At 43.1% G+C, this 18,885-nt stretch overlaps 1 pseudogene; it reads left to right on the forward strand.

Annotated features, from left to right (window-relative positions):
• The first annotated feature begins 11,338 nt into the window (after positions 1-11,338).
• The window catches only part of LOC146188423 (uncharacterized), a 29,006-nt pseudogene continuing 21,459 nt past the window's right edge, over positions 11,339-18,885 (forward strand).

Genomic DNA, 18,885 nt, shown 5'->3' on the forward strand with positions numbered 1-18,885 from the left:
CTGAACAAAAATAAAAAAATGTAGAGAATATGCAATCTTTTTTTTTTCCGCTTCTAGAGCGGTTTGTCAATTGTAATCTCATTTTGCTCGCAAGACTCATAAAGCAATGTTTTACTAACTACGAAATCAATAGCTTGTGTCGTGCAAGAACAGCTCCAGGAAGAGGCCAATTTGAAGCCATGACTGCAATCGATCGGCCTGTGCCCAAAGCAAGCACAGTATGAAAACAAAACAAAAAGAAAATGCTGATTCAACCAAACGCAGAAACTGGAAACCAATAAACTAGCTGACTTACATAATGGCAATTGTAACAGGCAAATAGAACTGCTCCAAACAGTAGATTTTAGGAAAAGAGCGAAGAAAGTGAACATTTGGTCAGAACAAAAAACATAGCAACACTGTTACAGCAACTTACTGCACGCTTTTTGGCTTAGAATCGAAGCTGTCCGCTTCTACTTGAATGCAGAAGCATCACCTGCAAATATTCATTCATTGTAATGCCCACTACTGGCAACACAAAATATAAAGGACTGTAGGAAGCAAGTGTAAAAACCACAAGAAAAGCATCACAAACCAAAAGCAAGACTTTACTCTCCAGGCAAGCGGATACAAGACCCTCACGATAAAACCAGCTCATATTGCGATTAAAAATGTAAATCCTGTTGGGGAAAATTCACATCGGTTGGGCATAGTAGCCTCTCAAAAATGTGCTTTGTAAATTATGCGGTTTAACGTCCCGCAAAGGCAAATGAGATATGACCATACAGGATGGCTAAAGAATATTTTTAGACCTCAGTAATTCCGCTACACGCACTCACAAGGCACCATACCATGCGCTTCTCTATTTCACCTCTATTTAACCTGCTACCTAGGGATGATCAGGGGAGCGGAAAAGCCGCGATGACTGATGGGAAAGTGGTTTGAGTTCCTACGTCCGCAATGTTCTAGCGTTATCTCGAAAGTCAGCTAAACATTTTATGTACCAACATAGTGCGTTTCCTTTACTTTGCCCCATGATGAGAATTAGCACTAATAGAAACGAGTAGAACGAGGCCGAGACTGACAAGTCAGCGCTCATCACCCAACTTCCATTCGTGAACCTCCTGCGCCTAAGGCAAGAAAGCCCAGCATGTGTTTTTTTTTTTAAAAAAAGGAGTCCTATTTTCTTGCAGCAAATCTGCGAAAATAATCACCGCGACATCCAACTTCGTGAGCGTTATTTTTGCAGCCAGCTGAAAACAAGTGCGTTCCGTTCCAGCCCGTTCTGTCACGTTCCCAAACAAACGACAAACAGTGTAGCAATGTGGTAGGCCATTGTTACTGTTCCCGCACTGCCTGCCTCGGAATGTGATTTAATATGCTTACCTTTACAGACGATTGCGTAAGCCGTCCAGAAAGCTGTTCGCCTTCGCACCACCGGTGTTGAATCAACAAGTGGGTTCAGTTGGTCACGCAGAAAAACGTTTTCACGCATTCTTCCTTCGAACTTCTCAAACTTGACAAGATGAACCGACAAATACGCTTGAGCAAAGCAGAGAGCACGAACACTGAAAACTAGCCGGCATGATTAATGCCCGTTTGCCCGAAACATCATCTATCGACGGCACTTCACAGGCGTGCACACTTCTGCAACAATTATACACGCGAAATGCAGCACATTTCTCGACTATTCGCAATCGATGCTGCAGATTAACGATCGTCGAAACGTGGTCAAGTCCGCAGCGTGCAAGCAGCCATGTTGGCGATAGGAAGTTAGCCTGGGTAGCTACCGGCGGCCGCCTGGCGGTGAAAGGGTGAATGCATAGAGTATAGTTCGTTTCTGTTTCAGTTTCGTTACAAAAAGGAAGCTTGAGTGTTTTCTTTTTTTTTAGTGTTATTTCTAGTGCCTTATTTTGGCTAAAGCATATAGACGGCAGCAGAAATCGGAGCAATACCCAGGAAATTTCCAGTTGGGGGCAATGTGAAATAACGACCTGTTGCTTGCTTGCTTTGCATTGAGTTTGAAAAGTGCACGTGCCAGTTCAGATGACATCATTAATACGATTCTCATTTTCCGGTCGTAGATCAGCGAAGCCGAACAAAGTGCTCATGAAATTTTCTTTTAGAAAATCCGTAGTTTCGAAAACGAGGCTAATGTCTAAGATATATAATCGGCAGCACAGCAAATGAAGCAGCAGAATTGGAACCCGAGTAGGAAGTCTGTTGCCTATTGTGCACACATATATCTCGCTATGCGTGCAGATAATACGGTGCTGAACAAAGCTGCCTGGTAGATGTGCCTACAAAGATCAGACGACGCAGATAACTTTCCCTTTTTCTCCTTTCTAATTAGCGCTGCGCATCGTTTCCTACGCATTTTAAAGGAGTAAAGACAGTTCATTTTTGAATTCGTGCTTTATTTTTTGTAATAATGATTAAGACATTACTCTATATGAATCGTGTTATGATATTCGCTTACACTCGCTGTATAATTTATAATGGAATTTCTTTTATCAACAGTTTTGGTTTCGCTTTCAACCGTCGATTGATTGATTGATTAAAACTTTTATTTCCATCCATTTAGGAGGCCCCCTACTCCGCGCTCCTGGCACGCAGGTCTGAGGAACGGGGGCTGGAACCTCCGCTACTAAGGACTAAGGCCTCGAGCTATGTCTATGACGTCACAGTCAAGTCTAGGTCACGTGAGGCATGAACAAAACAGCGATAAAATTGCTCCAGTGTTGTTTTAATTCAGCATAAAACTAAAGCTGTCTTTCTTGGAGGACAAGAATTACAAAAGATGAAGAGTGTGCAATTATATTGCTGTTTTTTCAGGCCGAGCGTCGCTTAGATTTGATTGTGATATCACAGCCATCTCTCAGCTGCTGAAACCAAAACTAGCAAGAAACGAATAAAAAAAAACTACTGAGTGGCCTTAGGCAAAGGCCGATCAGTAATCCATATATAGGAATGTCTTGCGCACTTAAAAAAAAAAGAAAAATGACACCAACATTTAGTGTCTATTGTACTTTAAAAGTGCTTTATTCTATGTGGTGTAAAGAAATCAAAAGCAGCCTTTTTTAAACATCTATGCAGTGCGTAATTCGAAGAGGTGCCGTACTAAGGTGCAAAGGCTGCAAACTCTCCACGTGTACGCAGTCAATGTGTTGATGAAATGTAGGCATTCTCGGCGGCGAACGTGTGTTACCGAGAACTTCGCAGAATGACCATACTCAGTTGAATCTCTGCAATATAAAATCATGTTTGGAAGTGGGGGCTCGGTGCTCACATTCGCTTGACAGCTTCAACAGAAACAGCTGACTTGTTTTTAAGAGTACCTTCACCCATTATTTCGCCTCACCCTTTAAAATTTGGTTCAATCATTTTTCATTGTCATCCAACTCTAACAACCCAAAAATCCCAAATTTTCTTACATGAACCCAACATCCCTCCAATATGACTTAATATTTCTATTCTCCCAAACACATTTCCGACACTGCCATCAATTTTATAATCATTACAATTTTTCATGCACTCTCTAAACCAGTACTGATTGTATTTTGCTGATGGAAAGGTCGCGTGAGTGATATGTGCATGCTAACTGCAATACATTTGAAAAAAAAAGAAATTGAACTAATCAACTTTCCAGTCAAACGTTCAATATTTTTCTGTGGTTACCGTCGCTCAATTCCACTTCATTTTTCGTGATTCATATTAACCACGACGCTTTGTGACGAGTACACCATTCGAATATATACTGTACTTGCAGCACTCATTTGTTGCCGCTCCCTTTCAGCGCCGTCGTTTGCACCCTTTTGGTAAATGCCCCATTCTGCACCCTTAATATAGGGCGCGTCGGCCCAAATAAGATGCAGTTTGTAGCGCACCCTTTTTCTCACCCTTAAAGGTGAGATAATGCCAAAAAGGGTGTTTCAAGGGTGCGCTATGGGGTGCAAATATGCGGCGCATCCTTTTTTCCACCCTTAAGGGTCAGAAATTGTTTAGTGTGTGTACCATCAACCAGGGGATAGAAAAATGCTCGTGATATAACTAGCTCTTATACATAGCATTCATTGATTATGAAAAAGCATTTGATTCAGTAGAAACCTCGGCGGTGATTTAGGGATTGCGAAGTCAGGGGGTAGACGAGCCGTACGTGAAAGCGCTGGAAGATATATATAGTGGCTGCACAGTAACCATAGTTGTGCATAAAGAAAGTAACAAAATTCCCATAAAGAAAGCTGTTAGGCAAGGAGACACAATTTCCCCCGTACTATTCACAGCTTGCTTAGAGGAAGTATTCCGAGGCTTGGAATGGGAACAGTTAGGAATAAGGGTAGATGGAGAATACCTCAGTAATCTGCGATTTGCTGACGACATTGCCTTGTTAAGCAACTCCGGGGATGAACTGCAAATGATTGATGACCTAGACAGGAAACGTAGAAAGGTGGGCTTGAAAATCAATATGCAGAAGACTAAAGTAATGTTCAACAGCCTCGGGAAGGAACTGCTGTTTACATTAGGTAGCGAAGTACTGGAAGTAGTAGGCGAATATATCTACTTAGGACAGGTAGTACCCGCAGATGCAGACATTTAAAATGAATTAACAAGAAGAATAAGATTGGGATGGAGCGCATTTGTCAAGCTCTCGCAGATTATGACTAGCACCTTACCGGTATCGCTCGAGGAAAGTTTACAACAGCTGCATCTTGACTGTACTCTCCTATGGGGCTGAAACGTGGAGGCTAACCAAGAGAGTTCGACTTATGTTGAGGACAACCCAGAGGTCTATGGAACGAAAATTGGTAGGGGTAGGGGGAAATATGGTAGGGTAGGGGTGACAAGAGATAGGAAGCGTGCAGAGTGGGTCAGAGAAATAACTCAAGTTACCGACATTCTAGTGGAAATTAAGAAGAAGAAATGGGCATGGGCAGGCCATGTGGTACGAAGAGAGGATAGCCGATGGTCGCTTAGGGTACCAAACTGGATTCCAAGGGAAAAAAAGCATAGCAGGGGGAGGCAGAAATTTAGGTGGGTGGAAGAGGTTAAGTTCGCAGGGGTCAAGTGGATGCAGCTAGCACAGAACCGGGTCAAGTGGAGAAATATGGGAGAGGCCTTCGCCCAGCAGTGGGTATAATCAGGCTGATGATGATGATGATGAAAGAGAGGGTGGCACTGACAAATGAGACTTTGCTGACCGGCTTCTGGACTACGCCGGCGCTGTCGTAAGACGTCAGATGTGGCTTGCCTTTTCGCTTGCCAGAACCACGGCCGAACTTAAGACTCGACTCGTCCAAACACACGTGCGCGCCGCCTCCATGCAGAATACGAACAGCTCACCTCGAGCAAGCAAATATACTTGTCGCGCTGGTTGTCAGGAAGGCTACCAGACCAGACTCATTGCCTATTGTACTCAACTGCTCGAGCGTACCCCAACTAGGAAGCACGCGTAAAGAGAAGGTATGCAGCTGAAACATGTGTTGAAGGATGAGGAGAAAGGGAATAAGCCACGTGCAGCGCAATCAGGCGAGAGGGAGAACAGGTTCGAGCAGGCGAGTTAAAAAAACAGGACAAAAACACCTTGCTCGGGAAGAGGAGTGGGGCGCTCTTTTGGGAATAAAGGGGCAAGCCAGTAGAAGAGCTGCGAAGGTGAGTCTCGGAGGAGGCGAACCTATAAAACATATAAAAACAGGAAAAAATGCAGGGAAAATGCCTTGTGGGTCGTTCATGGTCCGACGTCAAGTAGTGAAAGATCCTCTTGCGAGTTTTGCAGCGAAAAGCGCGGCTTTGACAGTTGGCGCTTAGGCACCTCCAAACACTCCCGTAATCTGTGCAACCCGGTGCTGTGATCTTTGTTGGTTAAATGTGGCATAAACGTGTCGCCATAAAATTAAGGAACAATTTTTTAAAGTATACTAATCGGAATTGAGCAAAATGCATGCTAATACACTGTTTTCTTTAGGATACATGTGGCAAACAAGCTAAGATGCTAAAGCAAAAAAAAAAAAAAAACGAAAATACGGTGGGCAATTTATTCTTTTCGTAGTATAGCAATCTACTACATTGTTTTACTGTGAAAAAAACTTGCGGGTCGGCTAGAAACATGATTGTGTGGCCCGTACGTGCCTCCCTAAGCTTTCTTGAAGGGAAGAGAATTCTGGCGTTATCGAATTGCAGCTTTATGAAAAAACAAATGCACAAAAAACGATTATATCTAAAGTGGGTAACTACTTCGGATGCATCTTTTCAGTAAATACAACATCTAAAGCAAAAACGTCGGAAAATAAATATGCACAAATAAATATGCACATGCACAAAGCAGCAATAAAGATACTACTAGAATGCCAAACAATTATGATAAGGATTTGCTGCATTCTAAAAGGAAGGAAAAGAAAAACAAAACACGAAATTAAGGAATGCAGGGACATGTGCTAATCACACAACGTACGGAAGCCTAGAATCCCCTCTGCAATTTCTGATTTTAAAACACTGCGTGATCATTTTCATTCTAGTATTTGCTAAAGCTGGCCCAAAAGCCGCTCAGCCAATACACTTCTAAAAACTATGGTGCAGCTGTTCTAATACACGGACGCAGGCTCTGGACTATGGAAGTCAATGTTTTATGTTAGACCGCGTTCGGGCTGTAATCCAGAAACCGCAGGAAACATAATAAGAATGCCATTCACTCCTTACGAAATAAGCGCGCTTTACCACATGTAATTCGGGCAAGCGCCTTTCCGGAAATGCTGCACCTAGCCCATCTAAGACATAGTAAGAGCTAATCATACTCGCCGCTTTCCTTAACTACTTGATACGCTAAAGCTTTCCGAATAAGTATTTTACGGCTCAGATTTCACTGCGGCTAGTTGTGTTCGTTTTCGTTATATAATTTGTTTTCCCCTAAAATTGCATATGTGAAAGTGCATGTATATATTACGCAATTATTGCTCACAACAAAAGAGAACATTGAAGGATCAGTGACCGGTCGTACACTTCCCCATTTTAAAAATCGCACCGGTAATGTAGGCAAAGTAGCAGACAAGAGCCATTGTGGTCAATGTTTTGGCATGGTACCGGCAATATGGGCAGAGTAAGGGACAATTAGGGCTAACGTTGAAAGTTTAACACAGGGGCATTGCTCGTATGGGTAGAACAGGGGACAAATAGAGCCATCATTGGAAGTGTAACGCAGTGGCAAGTGCCGATATGGGTAGAACAGAAGAGAAACAGGGCCATCATTGGAAGTGTAAGGCAGTGGCAATGCCTGTATGAGTGAAACAGAGGACAAGCAGAGCCTGTTTATATTGGGAAGCTAATGGCAACACGGGTACATTGTAGGGCGTGATTGGCTGATACTTTGCCATCGCTTTCCCAATATTGGGCCTCTCATTTCTGCTGCCTGGGATGCTGATGAAAACCGACAGATTATGTGCGGTATGGATCTCAAACCATACGGATCCAGTATCGACATGCTACCGGACAAGCAGATCAGGAATGAAGCTCATATACTAAACAGACCATCTCCGGCTCGCAAGTCAAACCATCACGTACGGCCCCTATAAGGATTTGGTACCGGACATAGTATCTGTTTCGCCACAAAAAAGGACCAAACAATGATGAATAAAAACAGTCGCTAAGGCGAAGCATAGCAGCGTGATAATAAGAGTGAACACAAAACAGTATACAATTCAACATTTATAAAAATGCGCTTTGTACGCATTGTTCACAAATACCACAAGCCATCGAAGTGTACCCTGACTAACACTTCACCTGATCCAATCTTTTGTGGCGTGTTCCGTGCGCTCGTATGCATATGTTAAAATGCACATTTGCAGCAATCTGCCTGAGCTTATGTGAACACAGCGTCCTCAGCTGAACAAGAGTATTCAAGACAAAAGTGCAAAAAAAAAATCACTTATCGCTAGCTACCACCAATATATCCTCTAATATAAAGCAACACATCGCTTACTCCTGAAATGAGCACAGGTATTAGTGTATCAGGATACGCTTTCTTTAATGTTTACGTAGGCAAAAGGCTTAGTGGGAACACCGTTATTGACGTCGCTGCTCGATTAGCTATATGTGAAACTAAGAGATCTATGAATCGCAGAAATTCGCCAGCTATTTTTTATGCAGCGAAACTACAAGACGTTCAAATGTGTTAAAGTACAGGCACACTAATAAGTTAGGATATTCGGCTATATTCACTCAAAACAATTCGTAAAAAGACGTGACCATTGTGTATTTAGTTGTACCAGAGAGGCCATACCAGGCACGCAGATAAAAACCGACAGACTATGTGCGGTATGGGCCTCAAACCGTACGGATTCAGCATGGATACCTTACCGAACAGGTAGGCCCGGAATGAAGGTCATTTAATGAACAGAGCATCCGGTTCGCAAATCAAACCACACATACTGGACCCATAAGAAGTTTTTACTGGACAGTATCTTGGACAGTTAAAGAAATTAGGCTTCCATAGAGGGCAATCGGTCAACTAAAACAACAATTCCTACTCTTAAGAGAAAGATGTGAAGTTGGAAACAGCGAAGTCACACTTGGCGAGAAAGATGTGACATTTCTAAGGATAAAATCTCGGTAAATATGTCTTCTAAATTGTGTCCTGTTGCAATATATAAACATGAACGCCACTGCGGGAAATTATTTAGGGGAATGCGAAAGCATTAGGCTTGCTTTGACGTTGATGACTTCTATCGACACCTATCTGCATCCATTACAAAAACCCATTAAGGTGCAACGGTACCTCCTCCGCCGTCGATGTTGCTCCTCTGAGATACGTATATACAATCATGTACAAAATTTTGCGAGTTACCAGAGCACCGTTTTAAAACAGCGTTGGCGTCATTAGACGGTTGTATTACAGCATCCAGGTTATGCTTGGTGATGACCATGCGCATTCGCGTATTATATTCGCCGGCTTGCCTGCCTCATAGCTCGCTTCACGTGGGAAGCTGATTTTGCTGAGCTTGGCCATGGGCGGCCGCTTTTCGTCGTTTGTATTCGTCAGCCGCCATTTGGTCGACGTACAAGGCGCGTGACCCGGTGCCAATGGCGACAGGAGCATCCATGGCAGCCCGTCACATTTAAGTCGGTTTTTCAAGGCGATAATAAAGCGTTCTTTTTATTTCCTGATCATAACCCTAATCAATGACAAAGCAGACTGATAGTAGATGACAGCGAACTGTTTGCGAAAACCCGCCGTCACAGGGAAGAACTTAACCTTGACTAGCGAAAGGGAAAAAATGATGTGATTTCTTCATCATCATCATCATCATCATCAGCCTGACTATACCCACTGCAGGGCGAAGGCCTCTCCCATATTTCTCCACTTAACCCGGTTCTGTGCTAGCTGCATCCATCTGACCCCTGCGAACTTCTTGATCTCATCCGCCCACCTAAATTTCTGCCGCCCCCTGCTACGCTTTTATTCCCTTGGAATCTAGTTTGTTACCCTCAGCGACCATCGGTTATCCTCTCTTCGCACTACATGTCCTGCCCATGTCCATTTCTTCTTCTTAATTTCTAGTAGAATGTCGGTAGAATGTCGGATGTGATTTAGCTTGTGGTTATATCTGGAGTAATGTGAGATCAATCATAATGGCTACGCTTAGGTTAGGCTAGAAAGTAAAGGCATGTCTTTCGTACATATTTTAGTAGTTTACACTATGATATTTGCTTTATTTCTGCCATAGCGGAATGACTTCACATATAAGAACCTCTTGTCTCTCGTCATTTACCATTCTTATTTGTGTGTAGAAGACGTCTAGTGGTGTGGCATCGTCTCTACGCCCAACTCCCGGGCACACCCCCGTCGCAACGTTCGAACGAATCTCCTGTCCTAGTAACAAGCTGTTGTCGTTCGCCTCTACTAACTACCGAGTTAGCTGTATTCTTCTTGCTTAGGCACCGGACCCGCACGGCGAAATGGCGAGACTGTGGACAATGTAGCTCTGGCTACAAAAAACGTCAGCGCCTTATTTCCTTAAAACAAAAACAGGACTGAATGCGACCAACGCCGTGATTGTCTTGGTCTTCGCAGTCGTCGGGCCGCGCTCCGAGTAGGGCAGCCAAATGACGCCTGACGAGTACGAGCGCCGAAAAGCGGCTACCTGCTGTTAAGATCCGAAAACGTTTTCAGGCTGGAAAGCGGATGAGTATAGGACGCGTACGCGTTGAATTAGCACCCAGCACCCAGCGTCTAATTAGTACCCAGCGTAAACTGCACAATGCTTCGACGCTAACATATCGCCGCCTAGTGTTAAAAAGGTGTTCCGGCATCAGGATTGTCCATGACTGAACTTGTGACATCAGGTAGAAAGTTCTAGAATTTTACCAAAACCTGAAGCAGCGGTGGCGTAGCGGTAGAACATCCGCCTCGCATGCAAGAGGACCGGGGTTCAAATCCCGGTGCCGCGCAATTCTCCACTGGATGAAAATAAAAAAATCCGCGTGTCGATGGAATTGCATAAACAGGTTTGGGGTGCGACCTGATGCCGGTGAGCACCTCCGGCAACACACTCCCTTACCAGAACAGGAGTTGGCCACCCTGCTGCCGTAATTGGCCGCAACCTATCAGGATAAGCTCCTCAAAACCCCGGCTCTCAGTCACCGGCGGCTGCGGAACAACTGACCACGGCGGCGGTAAGACCTGTGACGCAGCAGGGGGTGCTAAGAAAGCCTGGCTCCGCTGGACAGGCCGCCATTGGAAACTGACCCTGGCAACGTTTAATGCTAGAACCCTAGCTAGTGATGCTAGTTTAGCAGTGCTGTTACAGGAACCAGAAGGCATCAAATGGGATGTCATAGGGCTTAGTGAGGTTAGGAGGCCGAATGAGGCATATACTGCACTGAAGGATGGGCATGTACTGGGTTATCGAGGTTTACCAGAGAGGCGACAACTAGGAGTAGGTTTCCTTGTCAATAAGTACATAGCGGGTAATATAGATGAATTCTATAGTATTAATGAGAGGGTGGCAGGTATCGTAATTAGGCTTAATAAGCGGTATAAACTGAAGGTTGTACAGGCCTATGCACATTCATGTAGGTATGATGACCAGGCAGTTGAAAGCTTCTACGAAGATGTAGAATCGGCAATGCGAAAAGTAAAGACGCAGTATACAGTACTTCAATGCCAAGGTAGGGAAAAAGCAGGAAGTAAGTAGACAAGGCAGTAGGTGACTATGGCATTGGTTCTAGGAATAGCAGGGCGGCGTTACTAGTTGAGTTTGCAGAGCGCAATAACTTACGAACCATGAATACCTTATTCAGCAAACGGAATAACCGTAAACGGACAGGTAAAAGTCGTAACGGGGAGATTAAAAATGAAATTGACGTCATAATGTGTTCAACCCCCGCCATTATGCGAGATGTAGAGGTAATCGGGAAAGTGCGATGCAGTGACCGCAGGATGGTGAGGTCCCGAATTAGCCTAAATCTGAAGAAGGAACATAACAGATTTTTAAGAAAGAAACCCATCAACGAATTAGTAGTGAGGGGGAGTGCAGAAGAGTTCAGGATCTCGCTACAGAATATGTGTACAGCTCTAACTGAGGATGGCGACATTACCCTAGAGGCAAGGAACAATAATTTCAGAGATATCATTACTGAGTGCGCGGTAAAAGTAGGCGGTAGGATCGTAAGAGAGGATACCGGTAAGCTGTCTAAGGAGACGAAAGATTTGATTACGAAACGCCAGAGTATGAAAGCTTCCAATCCAACAGACCAGATCGAATTGGGCGAGATATCAAAACTAATCAATAAGCGCAAGGTGGCCGATGTAAGGAAGTAAAACATGGAGAAAATTGAGCATGCCGTAAAGAACGGGGGAAGCCTTAAAGCGGTGGAGAAGAAATTGGGCATAGGCAAAAACCAGATGTATGCGATAAGGGACAAGGCGAGCAACGTCATCACTAATATGGATAAGATAGTCAAAGTAGCCGAGGAGTTCTATACAGATCTCTACAGCAGCCAAAGAAGTCAGGACCGTAATGAGATTGGCGGTAGGTAAAAACAGTCAGACGTTCCACCAGTGGCGAAGGACGAGGTCAAGAAAGCACTAGAAACTATGAAAAGGGGGAAATCAACTGGAGAGGATCAGATAACTACAGATTTGCTGAAGGACGGGAGGGGTATCGTTCTAGAGAAACTTGTCACGCTGTATACGCAGTTCCTGGTGGCATCGACGGTACCGGAACCATGAAAGAATGCAAACATTATCCTCATTCACAAGAAAGGGGACTCTAAGGACCTTAAAAATTACAGACCAATCAGCTTACTGTCTGTTACGTATAAGGCATTTACTACGGTAATCGCTAATAGAATCAGGACAACCTTAGACTGCAATCAAGCAAAGGATCAAGCAGGGTTTTGGAAATGGTACTGTACTATCGATCACATCCATACCATCAATCAGGTGATAGAAAAATGGTCGGAATATAACCAGCCCTTATACATATCATTCATTGATTACAAAAAAGCATTTGACTCAGTTGAAACCTCGGCGGGGATGCAGGCATTGCGAGATAAGGGGGTAGAGGAGCCGTACGTGAAAGTGCTGGAAGATATATAGTGGCTGCACAGCAACCATAGTTCTGCATAAAGAAAGTAATAAAATTCTCATAAATAAAGGTGTTAGGCAAGGAAACACGATCTCCCCAGTACTTGTTATAACTTGCTCAGAGGGGGTATTTAGAAGCTTGGAAAGGCAGCAGTTAGGGATGAGGGTAGATGGAGAATACCTCAGTAATCTGCAATTTCTTGATGACATTGCCTTGCTAAGCAACTCGGGGGATAAACTGCAAATAATGATTGATGACCTAGACAGGAAAAGTAGAAAGGTAAGCTTGAAAATCAATATGCAGAAGACTAAGGTAATGTTCAACAGCCTCGGGAAGGAATAGCAGTTTACATTAGGTAGCGAAATACTGGAAGTAGTAGGCGAATATGTCTACTTAGGACAGGTAGTAACCGCAGATCCGGACCATGAAAAGGAAATAACAAGAATAAGATTGAGAAGGAGCGCATTTGGCAAGCACTCGCAGATTATGACTAGCAGCTTACCGGTATCGCTCAAGAGGAAAGTATACAACAGTCTCATCTTGCCTGTACTCACCAATGGGGCTGAAACGTGGAGGCTAACCAAAAGAGTTCTACTTAATTTGAGGACAATCCAGAGGGCTATGGAACGAAAAATGGTAGGGGTAACATTAAGAGATAGGAAGCGTGAACAGTGGGTCAGATAAATAACTCAGGTTACTGACATTCTAGTGAAAATTAAGAAGAAGGAATGGACATGGGCAGGATATGTAGTGCGAAGCGAGGATAGCCGATGGTCGCTGAGGGTAACAAACTGGATTCCAAGGGAAGGAAAGCGTAGCAGGGGGCGGCAGAATGTTACGTGGGCGAATGAGATTAAGAAGCTCGCAGTAGTCAACTGGATGAAGTTAGCACAGAACCGGGTTAAGTGGAGAAATATGGGAGATGCCTTCGCCCTGCAGTGGGTATAGTCAGGCTGATGATGATGATGATGATGATGATTTTTGGTATAAAAAAAAGGTACACCGGATGGGCTTTTCCCGCGCAAAGCCGACTTATCGTTGGCCGTATCGTAATGGATCACTGCCCTCTCGGCGCTATTATTCGGAACAATGACCCGTATTTTTGTCGAAATAATTTTGTTACCAGCACATAGGTTGTATTGTGCCTTGAATTTCCTCTATATTTTCAGGGAGTCCGTGTACGGCTATGTTGAAAAATGCAGGCGATAGCACCGCTCCGTGTGATGTGCCCCTGCTTCGAAGTTCGAATATATAAGATTCTATTCCGCGATATCAGAATTTCGCTTTTCTGCCTAATAGAAAGTTTTTTTTTATATATTCATACATTGCTTTCCCTATGTTTAGTTGCGTCGGATGCTCGTGTTTTAAACTGTCAAATGCCTTCTTCTAGTCCAGTCATACGATAACCTTTTCTTCTTGGACCTTAATTTTGCAATATTATGGTGTATTCTGAGCATAATATCTTGCGTACTAAAATGTGGCCTGAAACCTATGAACTTCCGGGGCTCCTCCATTCTCCTTTCATTCTCCGAGGCTCTCATTCTCTCTCATGTACTTGTTCAGTCTCCTTTGAATCACGTTATCGAGTATTTTTTCTACACATGATATGAGTGAGATTGTTTTCAAGTAATCAGCCTTCGGAGGTTTTCAGGTTTGAGTATTAACACTATCTCAGCGAGTATTCATTGCTCTCGTGTTTCGCCTATTTCCCAGCATCTCTAGAAAAGGTTATTTACACTATCGAGTCGTTATCCAAGATGCTTAGAATCTTATTCATTCTCCCATCCGGCCCTGTTATCGATTTTATGTTCAGTTTACGAATTTCCGCCACAACTCCAGTTGCTCTTTTTGGGGACTTCTAGAGGCTTGCTTGGGTGTCCTTTTTAGTTCTTTAGTTTATCTTTACTTCTTTCTACAATATATTTGTCTTTGGGATCTTTAATTAACTCCAGATCGGTGCCTACATAATGAATCCTTGCCTGTATCAAATATAAAAAAGTTTGGGTTTTACTTCTCTCTGGGTCTAGCAGGTGTCGCTTTATGCTCCATGTATTATGTATGCCTATTTCGTTTTCCATTTGATTGCATCTGTCTCCTCTTGTTTGCTTGAAACGTTTTGTGCGTGGTCTTCTGTTTCTGTGTTGAGCTTCGCCATCCTCCTTCTAATACATCAATTACATTTTTTTTTCTATACTACGTGGCTGCCACTTGTACAGAAGCCTGCTGTCGACCTCCTCTGGAGCATCCTCTCCCTGTATAAATTTGGTGTGCTTCTGAACGTTGGTTTTAAACCTGCCACATCACTCCTCGACGTTGTTTATGGGTGGAATTTCCCGCCCAGTTCTCTAGTCTCTAAACTTGTCCCGCTCAGTGATTATGCTTTGCTTCCTCTTTTCTGCTTTCAGCCCTCATGTTATAATAATTACAACAATATAGGTAATAGTGTCATCAAGGACATATCGCCAGACCTCACACTTTACAAGAACAAGGAAGCCCTAGAATGGTGCAACCAAGAATAAAATTATGCAGCGACCTGATGGGATGTAGGTGTCCACTATCCGTGGTGTATCCCTTTCCTCGAAGCCTAACTTAAATAAAATTTTTAAAATAACCGCGGATTGCAAAGGCGCTGTCATGGAGGCTCTCGCTACAGCCCTCACAGCGTTCGCACTATCACAAGTTTCAAACCATGCTTAAAAGCCAGCATGTTTTACAAACATGCCGCGAACACGATTCAGTCTTAAATCTGCTCCCAATGTATACGACATTGCAACTTTGCATAAATGAAAAATCTTATAGTGCTAGCGCGGTGTTGAAGGTGTTCGAAATGCCACTGTGTACTCCATTTAGCATGCGCTTTGAAATTTCTGGTGTAGCGTGTCCCTCAGGCTTATTCTGATGCCATGCCATTTACAATCTTTTCCAAAGCATTAATGTCAAGAGGATCTATTTGTAAGGCCCCTAGTCATGCTGCTTTAGTTATTCTGGAAATTGTAATGTGGGAGAGGGTAGGTCCAGACATCCTTTCACCTTCTTAAGGTGTACAACGCTGGGAATGCATTATTAGCGAAACAGTGTTGCTTCGAAATAAACATCCTGTACTCTAATCGTGTAAACCTCTCCGCCAGCTTTCCTGAGATACACCGAAGCTTCTCGAACAACAGAACATATCTTTCTTAGTCTTGTATTATAGATTTTAGTGCTCCAAATCGAGCTAGGTTGTAAATACAGCGGCTTCGAAAGACTGCGGATATTGTGTACTTATGGATCCTTTTGCTACTGAGATCGAAATGAAACAAAATATACGAAGACGTTAAAGTCTTTATCGTATCAACTATTAAAACAAAGCCTCAGCCTCCCCGAATTGTGGGTAGCTTCTTTGTGAAAAATAATTAATCCCATCGAACATGCTTTTAGTTGTACCCAAGTGCTGTTAGGCCAGCACTAATAAAGATATTTTCGTTATATATCAGTGTTCTATTATCAGCACCGTGGCAGTGCTTCAAATCTTGTACCAATCGTTCAATGAATAGCATTTCCGTTCGGCTCTGAAAGCTGACTGTCCACCGCAGGGAAGCTCCCCTTTTGTGAAAATAAGCAGTCAAAATATCTCATGCTATCCAGGCACACTACTTCTGTTTATTATCTTGTTCCGCATGAAATGAAAACTACTTAATGAGAAAAGATGCTGCCAAGATTTGCGTTGATATCGGCCTATATTTTGACTCAGTACTTTTGAGTGTTAAAGTGTCAGGCTGAAAATTGATGACAGTTTGCACACGCCATACCCACAAATTGTCATCATCAGCCGGAATTTACCAACTGCAAGGCGTAGGCATCTCCCATATTACTAAAACTAGCCCGGTCTTGTGTTAGCTGCTTTCACTTTACCCCTGTAATCTTCTTAACCACGTCCGCTAGCCAAACTTTCAGCCTCCGCCTGCTATGCTTTAATTCCACCGGAATCCAATTTGTTACCCTTCTCGAACATCGGGTATCTTCTCCGAGCGTACATGCTGTCGTCATGCTCCTTTCGTCTTCACTTTCACTAGGATGTCAATCAATCGAGTTATTTTTTTGACTCACTCTGCGCGGTTCTTATTTCCTAACGTTAGGCTTCTGCATCCCTTTCCACAGCTCTCTGTTATGTCAACAGCTTAAGTAAAACCCTTTTCGGTAGCCTCCACGTTTGTGCCCCATACTTGACAACAAATATGCGCGCTTAAAATGCCAGGGACTAATGCCTCTATATAATTTTCACTTCTATGAAGCTCGTTATTACTGGAGAAATATGGAATGTGCGTTAAATTTATTTTTTATTATTATAGTACTGTATTCATTATATTTCATAAACGGCTATCATTCGAGTGCTGATATACAGAATACATGCTCCGCATGCCTCGGTGCTTTCTGGCAATCTGATTAGTTTTTTCCTCTACAGATAGTAGCTCGATTTCTGCCACTCCAAAAATACATCCTGCTGTTTCAACCCTTTTGTATTTTTATTTCTCGTTTGTGAAATTGGCCCCAAAAGCCAGACTCTTTTTGCACAGAGTTGCCTTCACCAGTTTGATGTCCAGATCGTATATTCAGCGGGATAGACTTCAGGGAAGAGTCAATCTAGTAAGAAAAGTTATTTTATTTACGCAAGCCATGCACAGTGACCCAGAGGGACTTCTAAAACCTTACCGGAAGCATGAAATTTCCAATTTATTGCGCATTGAACATGACTGTTTCTTAAATGACAAATCTAATAACTGTTGAAGGCTCTGCAGTCGAGCCAGGAAGGCGATTATAGGAAGGACTCAATCTGTGATGATGCAGGAGTTTATAGAAAATTGTTTTGATAGCACAATAAAAAAGCGCTGTTTTTTCGAAAGGCAGTGCGCCATTTTGTTAATACGGTTTGTATTGGTCAATACACAGCACAGAACTAGTGAGAAACGAAGGAGTGTGCATGTCTGTGAACGCAACAACATGCCAACTAAACAATACAAGATTGTAGCTGCCCCCATAGCTTTACTGCGGTTGACAGGAATGCTGGCTCTCAGTCTTTCTGGACGTAAGCTAAATTCCCGCGTGCCTAGGTTTATTATTGCAGCGTGTAACGAGCAAAGAGTTTGTGAAACAGTTGCAGGACGCTGAAAGCTAGAATGGTCAAGAAGTTTTCGCTTTCGATAGGCGTGTTGTTGGCCTGAGCTTCAAGAAGCCTAACCTCAGTATCGTTGTTTTCTTGCCACTACTTCATTCGATGAAGCGGCGTCCGTGTAGCGAACATTCGATCAGACTCCTATGGGGCTATGGTGAAAAAGGTAGAAACGCTGTGAAAAAAAAAAAAATATAAACGCAAAATATCAGGGTTTACGGTAAATAACTAATCATTATATTTATGTTTGCACAATATAGTTCATCACAAATACAGAACGTTAAACAGTATCTTGTTAAAATATCGCTTGGTGGGCTCAGCTAAGTTCCAAGCTTGCTCATGTAGGTTGTGGTGTGAGCTCAGGACACTCCCGTGGCAGTCGCAGTGGGTGGAATATGACCTATGATCCTTTTCCTGGTACACTTTAGGACGATACAATTTTTAGGCAAAAAAACGGGTCAACTGCAAATTGGCAATGATGTACAGTTTACAACTTTTTTTCTTGTTAGCTGTCTCCTACCTTCCTAATTGCTCTCGACTATCAGCACCCCGCAAAATTGACTTTAATATACCTTTGCTTTGTGAACCATGAAAGAAAAGTGCTCAGACAAATGAAACAAAAATATGAAATGAGGAGAGTAAAAAGAAAATCCCAAATCACTGCCTGACTTTCGATGATGTTTTGTTATCGCTACGTCGCAGGAGTTAAATTAGGGAGCTACAAATGAAATTAAAAACCTACATTGACCCCTACATTTGTGATAAGAGAGCGTGTTCTTGGAAATTCCGTCATTCAAGCAAGCAAAGAACCATTCATTCTTTGCTTGCTTGACAATCCGTAATTTCTTTACATGTTGATTAATCTATTTTTTGCTGTGGCTCAAAAAAAAAAAGCCGCAGAATATTTTTCCAAAGTTTTGGCGTGCGTAAATAGTTTATTGTGATTCGACCACTTTCACTGGCAACAGCGCTCCCGACATCATTCTGACAGCGCTTACTACGCACCACCAGCAGATGACAGTGCAAGTATATGGTACGAGTTCTCAATTCGTCAACGGGGCGAAAATTGCATTTCAAAAACAATATTCTTAGCGAAACGTCCGCATAGGCCGCAACATTTGCAAAGCAGGCGATAAGCATAACCGGTTTTCTCATTGCAAATCTTCTTAAGACTGGTTTGCT

Source organism: Amblyomma maculatum, chromosome 5 (assembly GCF_055883805.1).
Source record: "Amblyomma maculatum isolate TAMU_Amacu chromosome 5, ASM5588380v1, whole genome shotgun sequence".
Classification (NCBI taxonomy): domain Eukaryota; kingdom Metazoa; phylum Arthropoda; class Arachnida; order Ixodida; family Ixodidae; genus Amblyomma; species Amblyomma maculatum.